A 16,779-nucleotide genomic window follows, 5' to 3' on the forward strand; every position below is an offset into this window, starting at 1 on the left:
TTTTGCACTATGTAGATCTCAGCTGGTACTAGAAATGCTTACAGAAACATTTTCTTTCACCTCTGTTAGCATTTGGCTGTGTTTGAGAGTCTGGAAACTGTACAACCTCTGTTTTTATTATTTAACCCTAGTAAATGGTACTAAACCCAAGTACGAGTCTCTCCAGAGACTAGCATAAGTGCAGAATTTCAGATAGGTCTTTACTATGTATGTATTCAACACAATTTCACCCTCAAGTGTTACAGATCTATTCAGCAAAAGTAGGGCTTTTATTGCTGTTGTCACTCATGTGCCCCTTCTGTACCTAACTGACCCTGGAGAGGCACTCTTGTCCCCAGTCTTTTAGTTTGCTCATGGACCTTCTGAGATTGATGCTGCTTTTACTGTTTGCTTCAGTCCCTTTGCAAGGGTACTGTGCTGCATCCCCACCTGCCTTCTACTGTTGTGTGAATGACTGGCCACACCCCAGGGCACTTTGGGAGAAGTCTCTTACCTCCAGAGGACCTCAACTCCCTTAAAGGGCCCCCCAAAGGGGCGAGGACAAAGAATTCTCAGAGCTCCTTATTTATCTCTTTCCTTAAATTCTGATCTCCTCTAATCCTTTTGTTAAAGTCCCATTCTCTGAAAGAAAAATGCTTGTAGTGACTCTGTGTAGCATGTAATATTTATTCACACAGATTGACCATCTGTCAAAAAGCTCTGCTACATACTTTTGTCCGATGTTTACCATTTATTTACTGTTCCAACCTCAGCCATATTGAATTGCTTCCTATTCTGTACTTCTGTTCTACTCTCTTATTTTCACCTTGCACATGATTCTCTTTCCTTCAGGATGCCGTCTGTCTCCCTTCCTGTAGATATTATTTGCTGACTCTAACCATAGTTGGTTGAGGGCTCTGTTTCTAGAGTCGCTCAGGAATTCCTTCCTTCCTTCCTTCCTTCCTTCCTTCCTTCCTTCCTTCCTTCCTTCCTCCCTCCCTCCCTCCCTTCCTCCCTCTCTCCCTTCCTTCCTCCCTCCCTCTCTCTCTCCCTCCCCGCCCCCACCCCCCAGCCACATTCACAGCCCCTTTTTAAATATATTTTCTTAGAGACTAGTTTGCTGAGTTGCTTAGGGCATCGCTAAGTTGCTGAAGCTGGCTTTGAACTCCTGATCTCAGCCTCCTGAGCTGCCGGGATTACAGGCATGCCCTACCACACCCAAACAGGAAGTCATTTCTTGTTCACCTCTGATGTTGGTTAACAGTGACAGGTGTGAGATTAATAATCAGTAACTGGAACACTTGTATTCTCTGTTTTGACTTTTTAAAATTATTTCTTATGTGCTAATATTCTTTTAGTCTCAAATCATCACTATTTAAATTGGACATGGTACAAACGTGTGTCATGTATGTTTATTTGAAACTGAAGGTTTGAAAGTATAGTATTTACTCTTACTACTTGAATGAATGCTGATATCTTCTATTCTGTCCGTTTCTATTTAACTTTTCTCAATGCCATTTCTAACCTAGTAGATCGATTTACAAGTTTTGTAGATCACAGTTTTGGTCAGCAGTTTAAAAATTATTGCTCTAAATAACTGTCCTTTTCCTACAATGAAGAGTCAAAATATTAGTTTATCAGTCAAGATCCACTCAAAGAGAGAACCAGTAGAAGATGCATATTAAGAGAGTTTCTGCAAGGAATTGGCGTATGCAAATTGAGGAAGGGCTGGCTATGCACATTTGAAATATTTTGTATTTATTTAATTTTTATTTGTTCTTTTTAGTTATACATGAGAGTATATTTTAAAAATAGTATAGATACATGAAGTATAACTTCCCATTCTTGTGGTTGTATGTAATGTGGAGTTACAGTGGTCATGTGTTCATATAAGAACCTAAGAAAGTTATGTCTGATTCGTTTATTATCTTTCCTATTCCATCCCTGCTCCCTTCCCCTCATACCCCTTTGTCTAATCCATAGTACTTCTATCTTTCCCCTACCCCCTTATTGTGTATTAGCATCTGCCTATTAGAGAGAACATTCGGACTTTGGTTTTTTGGGGGGATTGGCTTGTTTCACTTAGCATTATAGCCTCCAGTTCCATCCACTTACCGGCAAGCCATAATTTCATTCTTCTTTATGGCTGATTAATATTCCATTTTGTATATATACCACATTTTCTTTATCCACTCATCTCTTGAAGGGCACCTAGGTTAGATCCATAGCTTAATTATTGTGAATTGAGCTGCTATAAATATTGATGTGGTTGTGTCACTATGGTATGCTGATTTTAAGTCCTTTGTGTATAAACTGAGGAGTGGGATATCTGGGTAACTGAGGAATTTCCATACTGATTTCCAGAGTAGTTGCACTAAAAAACAGAGCCCTTACTCAGCTATGGTTAGAGTCAGCAAATAATATCTACAGGAAGAGAGATAGGTGGATGGCATCCTGAAGGAAAGAGAAGCATGTGCAAGGTGAAAATAAGAGAGTAGAACAGAAGTACAGAATAAAAAAGCAATTCAATAGGCTGAGGTTGGAATAATAAATAAATGGTGAGCATCGGACAAAAGTAAGTAGCAGAGCTTTGTGATAATTTTAAATAATAATTTAAAAAAGTCGAACCAGAGAGTGCAAGTGTCTCAGCTACTGAGCCTGTGAATGATGACTGCGGATGCAGAAACGATTTCCATTGTAATCTCATCAGCAATCTATAAGTGTACCTTTTCCCCCATATCCTCACCAACATTTATTATTTCTATTCTTGATAATTGCCAATCTGACTGAAGTGAGGTGAAGTCTCAGTGTAGTTTTAATTTGCATTACTATAATTGCTAGTGATATTGAATATTTTTTTCATGTATTTGTTGACCAGTTGTGTTTCTTCTTCTGTGAAGTGTCTGCTCAGTTACTTAGCCCATTTATTGATTGGGCTATTTATTTATTTTGGTGTTGAATTTTTTATATATCCTGGAGATTAATGCTGTATCTGAGGTGCGCACGGTAGCAAAGATTTTCTCCTATTGTGTAGGCTCTCTCTCAACATTCTTGATTGTTTTCTTTGGCAAATCTGAAATCTTATGGTCAGACCATAAAGCTGGTAGTATGGAACACCAGGCATGGGTCAGAGTTGCTGTTACACCAGAACTTCTTTTATCTTCAGGGAACCTCAGCTTTCTGTTCCTTAGGTTTGTCAACTGACTGAATCAGGCTCTCCCAGATTATGCAGGGTAATCTTCCTTACTTAAGGCTAACCCATTTTGTACTCATCAAATCTGCAAAATACTTTCACAATGATACCCAGCTTAGTGTATGATTAATTGGAAGCAGCTTAGTAATGTTAACATATCAAAAGCCAATCAGAGTGGTAAGAGGAGTCTTGTGTCAGATGTTTTTTTTTTTTTTTTTTTTTTTTTTAATCTAAGGAGGCAGAATCAATTTTAGTTCATTGACTACTAGGATGCTTTGTTGTCACATTCCCTTTTTTCTTTGGACTAATGTTTACCTTGTTGAGGTCTTAATCCACTTGTTCAGGTAGTGCATTTGTCCATTTATTGTTACTATAGTGAATAACCTAGGGCTGAGCACTTTACTAAGAAGGGGGGCTTATTAAGCTCATGGTTTGAGGTTTAAGGGCATGACAGCAGCATCAGCTTGACTATGGTGAAATTCTCAAGGAGGATGGCATCTCAGAGGTGAGAGTGCATGTGAGAGGGAGAGAGAACATTGCAAGACAGGAACCCAGAGACTGGGTATCCCTTCCAAAGGCAGTGCTCTCTGTTGACCTAGGGACCTTCTACTGGGTCTGCCTCTTAAAAGCTCCGTGCCACCTCCCAATACTACCACCCTGTTGACCAGGCTTTCAATACATGAACCTTTAAGAGACACACTCAAACCAATCCTACCACAGCAGCTGGTAATTCAGTCTCAGCCATGTTTTGTCCTTCTTTTCTACTTTCCTAGGTCAATGCACAATTTCTTTTTTTTTTTTTATTAGTTATTCAAACATTACAAAGATTGCAGAATCACATCGGTTACACATCCACATTTTTACATAATGCCATAATAGTAACTGTTGTATTCTGCTACCTTTCCTATCCTCTACTATCCCCCCTCCCCTCCCCTCCCATCTTCTCTCTCTACCCCATCTACTCTAATTCATTTCTCTCCTTATTTTTTTCCCATTCCCCTCACAACCTCTTATATGTAATTTTGTATAATAATGAGGGTCTCCTTCCATTTCCATGCAATTTCCCTTTTCTCTCCCTTTCCCTCCCACCTCATGACTCTATTTAATGTTAATCTTTTCCTGCTGTTCTTCCTCCCTGCTCTGTTCTTGGTTGCTCTCATTGTATCAAAGAAGACATTTGGCATTTGTTTTTTAGGGATTGGCTAGCTTCACTTAGCATAATCTGCTCTAATGCCATCCATTTCCCTGCAAATTCCATGATTTTGTCATTTTTTAGTGCTGCGTAGTACTCCATTGTGTATAAATGCCACATTTTTTTTATCCATTCATCTATTGAGGGGCATTGGGGTTGGTTCCACAGTCTAGCTATTGTGAATTGTGCTGCTATGAACATCGATGTGGCAGTATCCCTGTAGTACGAACGCTCTTTTAAGGTCTTCAGGGAATAGTCCGAGAAGGGCAATAGCTGGGTCAAATGGTGGTTCCATTCCCAGCTTTCCCAGGAATCTCCATACTGCTTTCCATATTGGCCACACCAATTGGCAGTCCCACCAGCAATGTACAAGAGTACCCTTTTCCCCACATCCTCTCCAGCACTTGTTGTTGTTTGACTTCATAATGGCTGCCAATCTTACTGGAGTGAGATGGTATCTTAGGGTGGTTTTGATTTGCATTTCTCTGACTGTTAGAGATGGTGAGCATTTTTTCATGTACTTGTTGATTGATTGTATGTCCTCCTCTGAGAAGTGTCTGTTCAGGTCTTTGGCCCATTTGATTGGGTTATTTGTTTTCTTATTGTTTAATTTTTTGAGTTCTTTGTATACTCTGGATATTAGGGCTCTATCTGAAGTGTGAGGAGTAAACATTTGTTCCCATGATGTAGGCTCCCTGTTTACCTCTCTTATTGTTTCTCTTGGTGAGAAAAAACTTTTTAGTTTAAGTAAGTCCCATTTGTTGATTCTAGTTATTAACTCTTGTGCTATGGGTGTCCTATTAAGGAATTTGGAGCCCGACCCCACAATATGTAGATCGGAGCCAACCTTTTCTTCTATCAGATGCATAGTCTCTGATTTGATATCAAGGTCCTTGATCCATTTTGACATTGTAAAAGCTATATATGCTAAGCCTCAGGCTAGCATCATTCTAAATGGAGAAAAACTGAAGGCATTCCCTCTAAAATCTGGAACTAGACAGGGATGCCCTCTCTCACCACTTCTATTCAATATAGTTCTCGAAATACTGGCCAGAGCAATTAGACAGACAAAAGAAATTAAAGGCATTAAGATAGGAAAAGAAGAACTTAAATTATCACTATTTGCGGATGATATGATTTTATACCTAGAAGACCCAAAAGGGTCTACAAAGAAACTACTAGAGCTAATAAATGAATTCAGCAAAGTGGCAGCATATAAAATCAACACGCATAAATCAAAGGCATTCCTGTATATCAGCGACAAATCCTCTGAACTGTAAATGAGGAAAACCACCCCATTCACAATATCCTCAAAAAAAAATAAAATACTTGGGAATCAACCTAACAAAAGAGGTGAGAGATTTATACAATGAAAACTACAGAACCCTAAAGAGAGAAATAGAAGAAGATCTTAGAAGATGGAAAGATATACCCTGTTCATGGATAGGCAGAACTAACATCATCAAAATGGCGATATTACCAAAAGTTCTCTACAGGTTCAATGCAATGCCAATCAAAATCCCAACGGCATTTCTTGTAGAAATAGATAAAGCAATTATGAAATTCATATGGAAAAATAAAAGACCCAGAATAGCAAAAGCAATTCTAAGCAGGAAGTGTGAATCAGGTGGTATAGCGATTCCAGACTTCAAACTATACTACAGAGCAATAGTAACTAAAACAGCATGGTACTGGTACCAAAACAGGAGGGTGGACCAATGGTATAGAATAGAGGACACAGAGACCCACCCACAAAACTACAACTTTCTTATATTTGATAAAGGGGCTAAAAGCATGCAATGGAGGAAGGATAGCATCTTCAACAAATGGTGCTGGGAAAACTGGAAATCCATATGCAACAAAATGAAACTGAATCCCCTTCTCTCGCCATGCACAAAAGTTAACTCAATGCACAATTTCTGAGAGTTCTAAAGTTCCTGGTGTTAGGAGCCCTTCTTCCTTTAGCTCACTCTTGTAGTTCTGAAAAGAATCAAGTTTTTTTTCAAGTTTGTTTAATTCTCTTCCCAGACACAATGTTGGACTGAGTAGCTCTTCTCAAGGTTCCAAAGGCCTCAGTGTTCAGTGTTGTCTTTCATGACACCTTACATAGTCTCCATCAGAGGTGTGCTTACCCTTGGGGATTTCATATGGGAAAGTGCAGCCGTACTGAAGAGTTTACAGGCTTCCCTTACTGTGCTCAAGAGATGCTCTCAAACACTCTTTCATACAGCTGACACTCCTTTCCTGCCTTTGACCTACACATACACTGTAGTACTGCTCTCTGTCTTCCGATTCAGACAACTCATAATGATCTCCCTTCATGGGCCTTTGGAAACACAGTGCTGGCACTTGTAGTGGGATAAGTAAGTACATTGCCCCCTCTCCCCAAGAGGTGCCAATTGGGCTAATTAGTCAAAATTTTCTGTGATGAGGACACCTCTCCAGTGGGAGCTGGACCATGGCCACCAGTTTATTTCATGCTGGCTAACAGCTGTCAGTTTGTAAAGCATATGTCTCAGATTTAAACTCAAAGTCTGGCTGAACTGAAAGAGAACATTGTTAATTTCTCATGGATATATTTAATTGTTTATAATAATTTGAAAAACACCGAGGAAAATGTGAACATCAGTGGAGTCTCTCAGTTCTCCCTGAAAAATGTCTTTTGGAAAAAACTCACTAATTTGGCTTGATTATCTTAGAATTTGTTCAAAGTTGGAATGACCTGAGTTTATTTGTGAAGGAATTTTTAAACTGAATACTTTAGTAGCATAAACTATTTTTGCAAGAGCATATTTATAAAATGTTTAAAGTACTTTAACACTATGTATTTACAGATAAATAGTATTAATTGTCATTTGACTCTATTTTATTAAAAATAAGAGATATAGGATCTTCCAGTTTTTTTATTTTATTGCTAATTTCTTTATGTGTAAATAAAACTCCACTTATTTTGAATATTATTTGATACACACGATTTAAAAGATATAATATATATATACCCAAGTATATAATACATATATATGTATATGATTTTCTACAAAGTCATAGATGTTCTAAATTTGAAGAGTTTATAACTTCTATATTTGGTTGTTAATTATCTACAAGTATGAGATGGTCAATGCCAGTGACAATATAAAACTATATTCTTGATTTTTCCTGTGTTCTTGTATGCTTTTCATGAGTATATTTAGAGATTATTTTTAGCATTCAAATAATAAAAGAAGAATATTATCAAGATATGAATTAAAAAGACTTAGCAGCATTACTCCCCTCCCTCCCAGTATCTCCACTACATACTTCCTTTTTTTGCATACACACACACACACACACACACACACACTTTTTATAGTACTTGGGATTGAATGCAGGGTTTCTCTTTCACTGAGTGACATTTCCAGCCCCTTTCTTATTTTGAGACAGGGTCTCACAAGTTGCTTTGGCTGACTGGCTTCAAACTTCCTATCCTCTTGTCTCAGCCTCCCCAGCACCTGGGATTATCTGTGTGCTACACCATGCCTGGCTGTTCAAGTTTTTTTATACAGTAATATATATAAAAAGAATAGATAAAATGGTTCTTTTGCTCCATTTCCGTCTGCCATTATGGTTCCATTCTCTATTCTCAACTGAACTGGGCAAGAGGACTCAACAAAGCAGTGAGCAGGACTCCAGATTGTCTCAGCTGTAAGCACTCTCCATTCAAACATATACATCTGGCCCATTCTCCTTTCAAATCCAGGCACGAGTGGTTCCCTGAGGCTTTATTACTTGTTTTCTTCTTTTTCCACTGGTACTGTTTCCCATATTGGCTCCTTGATGTGTTCTGGGAACTGTTCTGTTACTTCCATGGCAACTCCTTCAGGTAAGTTTTGCTGAGAATATTCCAAGTAGACATCTGCTGTACATCCAGTTAGATGTTCTAACTCTAAACATCTGCAAAGCATTCTCATTTCATACTGAACTCTGCTTCTTGAAAATATGCACTGATTTGAGAAGAGTAAATCACTGTGTTCTTTGGAGATTCATGTACTTTAGTAGAGAGATCAAGTTCTTTAACAGCAAGCACAGCAAAATATTCATAACTGTTCATTACAGCCTTTTTGTGGCCTTTTAGTAAAATTGACAGGCATTCATACAATGTATCCATTTCATCAGATATGGTTATCATTTGGTCAAATCCTTTGGGACATCAGTGTGTGGGTTTGAAAACTGTGCCCACTTCATGTAGGTACTAGGAAGAAAGGCACCATTATTGACTGTACTGCTCTTTAAACTGTTTATAGACAAATTCCCTAGCTCTGCCAGAGGTGCTAGCACACAAACCTCCAATACATACTTCTGAAAACCATTTTACTTACTCTTTCTGTACCCTTTAATTGGTTGTGAAAACTGTCCCTCTTTGAATTGTATAAGGGAAACAGTATGTGACAGGTAGGTCTTGTGGAAGGCATGTTATAGGATTCTTTGAGGAGAAACTGGGGTGCAGACTGAGAACTCTAGAATGGGAGATGGTATTTAGTCCCTTTCCTGAGATCCTTTGGGATTGGGCTTTTAGAACTGGCTGATTTGGCATAGGAACAGATAATAGAGCTCCTGCTTGTCATTAGTGCTTTTAGGACTTATCACTATTTTCACTTGAATTGAGGTGAAAGGTTTCCGGTACTCACATTCTTTTCTTGGCCCTAGTTCTTATGTTTTTTAACCAAGATAGGATCTTTGCAGTCCCTCGTCATAGTGATCAATGATTTCTTTTAGATGATAGACTGATTAAGATAAGCGGATTTCTACTGTATTAATAATTGCCCAGTATCTTCTAACATGTGTATTCTCACTCATGCTACATGTCCATTGTAAGTTGAAGGAGAGCTCTTTGTATCCATTGTAGTCAGTCTTTAGACTTACAGAGACTCCATTTCCATCATACATTCTTTCCAGATTGCAGCGGCACAGCAGAGCAATATGTAGTGAAAAGAATTTGAACCCCAGCAGGCTGAATATCAAAACTGAGCCTGTCTCCTTACACGTACAAGCCAGCAATTTCTCCAAGCTCTCAGTGCATGCAGCCAAGTGCTTACTGCCCTCTGCTCTTCATCAGCCTGCCATGTGCAGGTTCCCCTCAGCACCCTTCTTGGCTGCAGTTGCAGCCAGGATGGCTTCTTCTTTTCTTATCTAGGATTTAGCCATGCAGATAATGATGTTATCTATGTGAAATACCTTAATCTGTCAGGAGTATCCAAATAAATATTTGATATAAACCCGTGATTTTATATCTGTATGATTTTTAAGAAACTATATTCCTCTGACCATCTTGGTTAAATGCTGAGAAGTCCAGGTTTTGTGTTCAAAAATAGTTTGAAGAGCTTTGTGATGGCTTATTTTAGGTGTCAACTTGGCTATGCCAAGCTTGCCAATGCTGGGCAAACATGATTCTAGATGTTTCCATAAAGGTATTTTTAGATGAGATTTACATTTAAATCAGGAGGCTAAGGCAGATGACCCTTCATAAAGTAGATGGGACTTATCTGATCAGTTGAAGACCCTAATAGAAAAAGTCTGACCTCCACCGAAGGATAAGGAATTCTGCCAGACCATTGCCTTTGAATTTGAGCGTCAGCATCAGCATCAGCTCTTATAAGGTCTACAGCCTGTGGCCTGCCCTGTAGATTTTGGACTTGCTGGCCTCCCAGTCATGTGAACCAGACCTTAGAATAAATTCACTTTAACATGAATGAAATAAAAATATGTTGCATATATAAAATAAATATGCCTACATACATCCTATTGGTCCTGTTTCTCTAGAGAACCCTGACACAATACAAGCTTTTTTTGTGCTGCCTTTTGAACTGGCATGTGCTCCAGCACCTGTTAGGTAGTGTGTATTTTTTTTCTTTTTACTTCCTGTTCTTTTGTAACCCACACTAGGCTCATGTTTAGTGAAATGACTTATGAATTTATAAACTTTGTTAGTTATCCTTATATTCAGCATGTATATTGTCCTTGGAACCTCAAGTTTTTCATGTAAAAATATGAAAAGTGAACACACTCTTTATCCTTTTTCTGCCTTAGAAGCTACCTCCCAACCCTTTTTTTTTTTATTTTTTGTTTCAAGACAGGTCTTACCAAGTTGTGTAGGGACTTGCTAAATTGCTGAGGCTGGCCTTGAACTTGAATCCCTGCCTCATCCTCCCAAGCCACAGTATGAGTCTTTCTTTCATTATAACATGCTACAAGAATGTAGAGGAGGAGATTAAAACTATCACCTATTTACAATCTTTGGAGACTACCAGTGAATGCAGAATACCTGATAATTACGAACTCCAGTTTGACTTGCTTTATTTTGCATCAGGAACCTAACATAGTCCTTGGCACAGTGGGCATCAAGAAACTATGTAGTTTTTACTAGCGTAAGTCAGTGAGAAAGCCTGGGATGAAGAAAAGGAAATTTGATATTATATACTGCTCCATGACTGTCAAGGTCCTCCTTTCCCAGTAGTGGTTTATGGCCAAATTTGTTTTAAAAACCTGAAAATTGTGGGCTGTCTTCTCAGGCTTACTGTTGGTTTCCGTTTAGAGTATCTTGAGAAGAGCAACTAAAATTACATGCAGGTGAGGTAGGATTCTGCCTGGGAAGCTCGTGATGAGTGTGTCCATTGGTGGGAGCATGTGAATGCTTGGCTTTTCTCCAGTAGTACACTGTGCCCAGCCAGCATCTGAAACTCAGCGTGCTAGAACCTGGGACGTTTTCCATCTTTGATGTGTCAGGAAGATTAAGCAGAACCCAGACTACTGCCGGAACTGAGACCTGGTGGAAGCATTGTGGGAGATTCCTTCCAGTCAGTATTTACAGAGAATGCTGACTTTATTTTGACATGCATTGATTAAAGAAATGTGTCATAAAGAAGTAAAGGAAATGATTTTTTCTTATTGTTGAAAATGTATTGCTGTCATTTTGAAAAAGTGTTGTAGCTGAGACTACCACAAATGTAAATAACATGACTGTATTTGAAAGCTTATAATAAGCTAATTTTTGTTCTATTTGTTTTTCATAGCCTTGGGTTGCTGGCTCAGAAATGTCCTTGCTAAATATGATTGCAAACTTGTTACCCTGGAAAGCAGGACTCCACTGCAAAGCAGTGCATGAGGTCTTGTTTTGTTTGCTTTGATCAAGGAACAGAATATCACTTCTTGGCTCTGAAACAAGAAGTCTTAAATTTAAACATCCTTTTGTTTGCTTTTCTTAGTGAACTAACACAGGAACAACATAAAGGTGACTGAACTAAAAATATATGTATCTTGATGGCATTGATTATTGGGGCCCAGGATGCTATTGGCCTTGAGAGGTTTTTTTGTGCTCTAGTAATACCATGATGAGGCTGAGATTATCATTTGATTAATTATCCATATTTTTGTAGAGCACCTGAGGTAATATAAATGTAAATAGTAGAAATACTATTTTAAAATTAGGCAACTCAAGACAATATAGATGAAAGGGAGGGTATTTATCCATGTGAAACTTCCTTTCATCTCTGAGGTTCTTCCTGATCCAGCAGAACAGAAAGCATGGTAAGCAGTGAGCCATTATACAATGATAGTGCATTGTTCTGGACAAAGGTTGGGATTTTGGCAGACCAGTCTACATTATAATATAAAATTAGTTAAGCAGATTTTTGTTTAAAGGGCATTAAGAATCATAGTAGATGAAATATTCAAAACCCATTCATAAAAGAGCATGTGAATGTAAGTGTCTGGGGAAATATTGTATTATTTATTACCCTGGAGGATTATTTCTCTTCCTATATTGAACCAAACACAATTATATGGATTATACCACTTCATTTTCACAACTATTTTATAGGGTAAATATTATTATTATAACAGTCATTTTGTATGTAAAGAAGCTGAGACTTTTCCTGACTTTATGATGTGGCAAAAGCCAAGTTGATTTTGAGCTTAGAAATTTAGAAGGTTCAAAGTTAGTTTAAAATTCATATCGTACAAATTGGGTTGGGTTATAGAAATTGGAAATATCTTTATCTGCAATGTGCTCTTTTGGTTTAATGATATCTGTATTATAAGTAATTCATGTCAAACTTGTCATCCTGCTGCCTCAGCCTCCCAAGTAACTGGAATTATAGGTGTGCATTACCATGCCTGATTTTATATGTTATAATTTTGCAAGCCAGTTTCTTTATTGATTAACATTTAGGTAATTTTCCACTCTGGGATATTAAAAATAGTGCTATAATGAACTTCCTTTTACATATATCTTTACACATATACAGGTATTTCTTTAAATACTTAGAGGTAACATTCACTTAAAGGCTTTTACATTTAAAATGTTGGTTACTGTTTTCAAATCATGCTTTTTTTTTTTGGTCTGTTTTTAGGTGGGTAAAATTTTTTTCTTATATCCCCATAAACACTGGATATTGCAGTGTTTTTTAAAAACCATTCTTATGGATGAATACATAGTGTCTCCTTGTTTTAATTTGCATTTGCTTAATATTTAATGAACTTGAGCATCATTGTGTGTTTTACTAGGCATTAGTATTTCTTTGTTGAATTTGCAGTTAATTTCCTTTCTCTACTCATACATGCAAAATTAGTTGAGAAAGCCCTTTATATATTAATATTCTCTCCTAATTTGTGACTTTTCTTATATTGTCATTATAGATTTTTTTGCAGTCTAGAAATTTTTAGCTTTAATTTTTATTATTATTATTATTTTTTGCAGTGCTAGGGATTGAATCTAGGGTCTCATGCATTCTAGGCGAGGGCTCTGCTACTCAGCTAAACCTCCAATTGCTTAGCACTGAGTTTTAACCAGATAGTTTATTCATTTCCTTTAGAACTTGTAGTATCTGGGAATCTCTCTCTAATGTTATGAAACATTTTTGTTATAGCACTCTTAAAGTATATATAGGTGGTTCTCTGTGGGTTCTATATTTATAGATTCAACCAGCTACACATTGAAAATATCCAGAAAGAAAAAGGGAACATGTATAGATCATTTTCCTTACTATTATTATCTAAACAATACAGTATAACAGCTTTTTATGTATTACCTATATTGTGTTGGTTATTGTAATTAATCTAGAGATGATTCAGAGTATATGAGTGGAGTATATATGTATGTAGGTTATATGAAAGTGTGCAATTTTATGTGAGGGGCTTCAGCAGCTGCAGATTTTGTATCCATGGGGAATGAGAGATCCTTGAATCAACCCCTCACTACACTGATACTGAGGGACAAATGTGTACATTTTTATTCTTAGCTCATCTGAATTCTATTTTAATTTATGACATGAAACAGGAATATTCTTCAGATGGATATCTAATTCTTTCCATACTGTTTATTAAATTACCACTGTAACTAATTTGAAGAGAAAAAAGAAAACAGTGAAACAGAATACAGGATAAAAATAAATCTGCCTTAGGGCCAAAACTATATTGTCTTAATTAATGCAGTTTTATTGTATATTTTGATACCCAGTAAGGCTCGTTTCCATCCTTCCTGTTCATTTCAAACAGCCTATTAGTTTCTCTCAAAAGTATGGATGGGTTTTTAATTTTGATTGCCCTGAATTCATCAATTAAATTGGTATAGACTGACATTTGCAGAGATTCAGGTGCATGGATATCTTTACAATATTAAAAATTTTAATTTAGCTATTGTGAATTGTGCTGCTATGAACATCGATGTAGCAGTGTCCCTGTAGTATGCTCTTTTAAGGTCTTCAGGGAATAGTCCGAGAAGGGCAATAGCTGGGTCAAATGGTGGTTCCATTCCCAGCTTTCCCAGGAATCTCCATACTGCTTTCCAAATTGGCCACACCAATTGGCAGTCCCACCAGCAATGTACAAGAGTACCCTTTTCCCCACATCCTCTCCAGCACTTGTTGTTGTTTGACTTCATAGTGGCTGCCAATCTTACTGGAGTGAGATGGTATCTTAGGGTGGTTTTGATTTGCATTTCTCTGACTGCTAGAGATGGTGAGCATTTTTTCATGTACTTGTTGATTGATTGTATATCCTCCTCTGAGAAGTGTCTGTTCAGGTTCTTGGCCCATTTGTTGATTGGGTTATTTGTTATCTTATTGTCTAATTTTTTGAGTTCTTTGTATACTCTGGATATTAGGGCTCTATCTGAAGTGTGAGGAGTAAAAATTTGTTCCCATGATGTAGGCTCCCTATTTACCTCTCTTATTGTTTCTCTTGGTGAGAAAAAACTTTTTAGTTTAAGTAAGTCCCATTTGTTGATTCTTGTTATTAACTCTTGTGCTATGGGTGTCCTATTAAGGAATTTGGAGCCCGACCCCACAATATGTAGATCAGAGCCAACTTTTTCTTCTATCAGACGCAGAGTCTCTGATTTGATATCAAGCTCCTTGATCCATTTTGAGTTAACTTTTGTGCATTGGGAGAGAAAGGGATTCAGTTTCATTTTGTTGCATATGGATTTCCAGTTTTCCCAACACCATTTGTTGAAGATTCACAATAGCTAGACTGTGGAACCAACCCAGATGCCCTTCAATAGATGAATGGATTAAAAATGTGGCATCTATACACAATGGAGTACTACGCAGCACTAAAAAATGACAAAATCATAGAATTTGCAGGGAAATGGATGGCACTAGAGCAGATTATGCTTAGTGAAGCTAACCAATCCCTAAAAAACAAATACCAAATGTCTTCTTTGATATAATGAAAGCAACTATGAACAGAGCAGGGAGGAAGAGCAGGAAGAAAAGACTAACATTAAACAGAGACATGAGATGGGAGGGAAAGGGAGAGAAAAGGGAAATTGCATGGAAATGAAGGGAGACCCTCATTGCCATACAAAATTACATATAAGAGGTTGTGAGAGGTTTGGGAAAATAAACAAGGAAAGAAATGAATTACAGTAGATGGGGTAGAGAGAAGATGTGAGGGAAGGGGAGGGGGGATAGTAGGGGATAGGAAAAGTAGCAGAATACAACAGTTACTAATAGGGCATTATGTAAAATTGTGTATGTGTAACCTACGTGATTCTGCAATCTGCATTTGGGGTAAAAATTGGGAGTTCATAACCCACTTCAATCTAATGTATGAAATATGATATGTCAAGAGCTTTGTAATGTTGTGAACAACCAATAAAAAAATAAAAATAAATAAAAATTTAAAAAAATCTTAAAAAAATTTTAATTTAGGAATAATATGACATTAAACTTACAGCTCCTTGTGTTCTCAGTTAAATTTTTATTTAGTAGGAAATATTTGTACACTTATAGCTAGTAAATGCTGAGTATTTTATGGTTTATTTTTTGATTCATTGATGTTTTTATATATTGGTTCATTTAAAATGAACATTGCTTTACTGAACTCTTATTAGTTGTAATATTTTTTTCTCTTGAATTTCTAAGATTTTTAGTGTAACCTGAAAATAATGAATTTCTGACTTTTCCTTTTCAATTATTTATGGCTTCTTTTTCCACATGCTTACATAAGCAAGCCAAAGATATCTTAGGTTATTTCTTTTCTACAGAATGGAATGTTGGTATAGTCATCTGATTGCTTGATGCGTGAACAAAGTATCATTTTCCAGTATGGAGTCTTATAATTTTTTCTTTAATTTCAGGATATCTAAACATGAACTTTATAAACTAGCCTAATTGAGGGAGAACATTTTGATAACAATGTTTAGGACTCTGAAAAAAAAGTTAGGAAAGTGTTCATTTGTTTAAAGCAGTTCTCTCACATGCACACATGCAATATAATCTCTCTCTCAGTCTCTTACACACACACACACACACACACACATACACACATTTATTTACTCACTATGTTCTAGTAAACATTAAGAGTGAATATCATTTAAATTATTGTATTGTAGTCATATATTTGGATCTATTAGCTGAAGTAGATGAGTAGCAAACCTTAATGAAGTAATTTCCAGTTGTATGTGTCATTGATTTCCCGGGCTTGTAAGACCCTAGGTATTCCTGCCTATAGATATCAACTAGTTAATTCTTATCAGTGGATTAATGCACTGATTAGGTTAAAGCTCTCATGACCTAGCCATTTCATCCCCAAACTTTCTTTCATTGTCTTACATATGAACTTTTAGGGGACACCTCATATCTAAACTATAATGGTATGTACAGTTGAAGTTTACTTTGTTGGGTGTGTTGTATTGTGGTCCATCCACTCAACTATCAATTTTTTCCCCCAAATACCTTCTATCTATCTTCCTATTTTTTTTCTTTTGTGGTGTAGGATCTTATATTTGAAATTCACATTCCTCCTCTTCTGCATTTGAATATGTAAATCCCTTTCTGTTCTTTGAGGTTCAAAACAAACACCCTCCCCTCCACAAGATTCTTTTCTAAGGCAAAAAATTACTTGGTACATTCTTCTGTTAAAACAGTTATCACATTGT

At 37.0% G+C, this 16,779-nt stretch overlaps 1 protein-coding gene and 1 pseudogene across 1 annotated transcript in view; one reads left to right on the top strand and one right to left on the bottom strand.

The window, feature by feature from the left end:
• The window catches only part of Ppp1r9a (protein phosphatase 1 regulatory subunit 9A), a 293,369-nt gene that overhangs the window by 150,789 nt on the left and 125,801 nt on the right, over positions 1–16,779 (top strand). The gene's annotated exons all lie outside the window — the stretch shown is intronic.
• LOC113184741 (small ribosomal subunit protein uS10m pseudogene) lies at positions 8,126–8,662 on the bottom strand (annotated as a pseudogene).

This window comes from Urocitellus parryii, chromosome 3, assembly GCF_045843805.1.
Source record: "Urocitellus parryii isolate mUroPar1 chromosome 3, mUroPar1.hap1, whole genome shotgun sequence".
Classification (NCBI taxonomy): domain Eukaryota; kingdom Metazoa; phylum Chordata; class Mammalia; order Rodentia; family Sciuridae; genus Urocitellus; species Urocitellus parryii.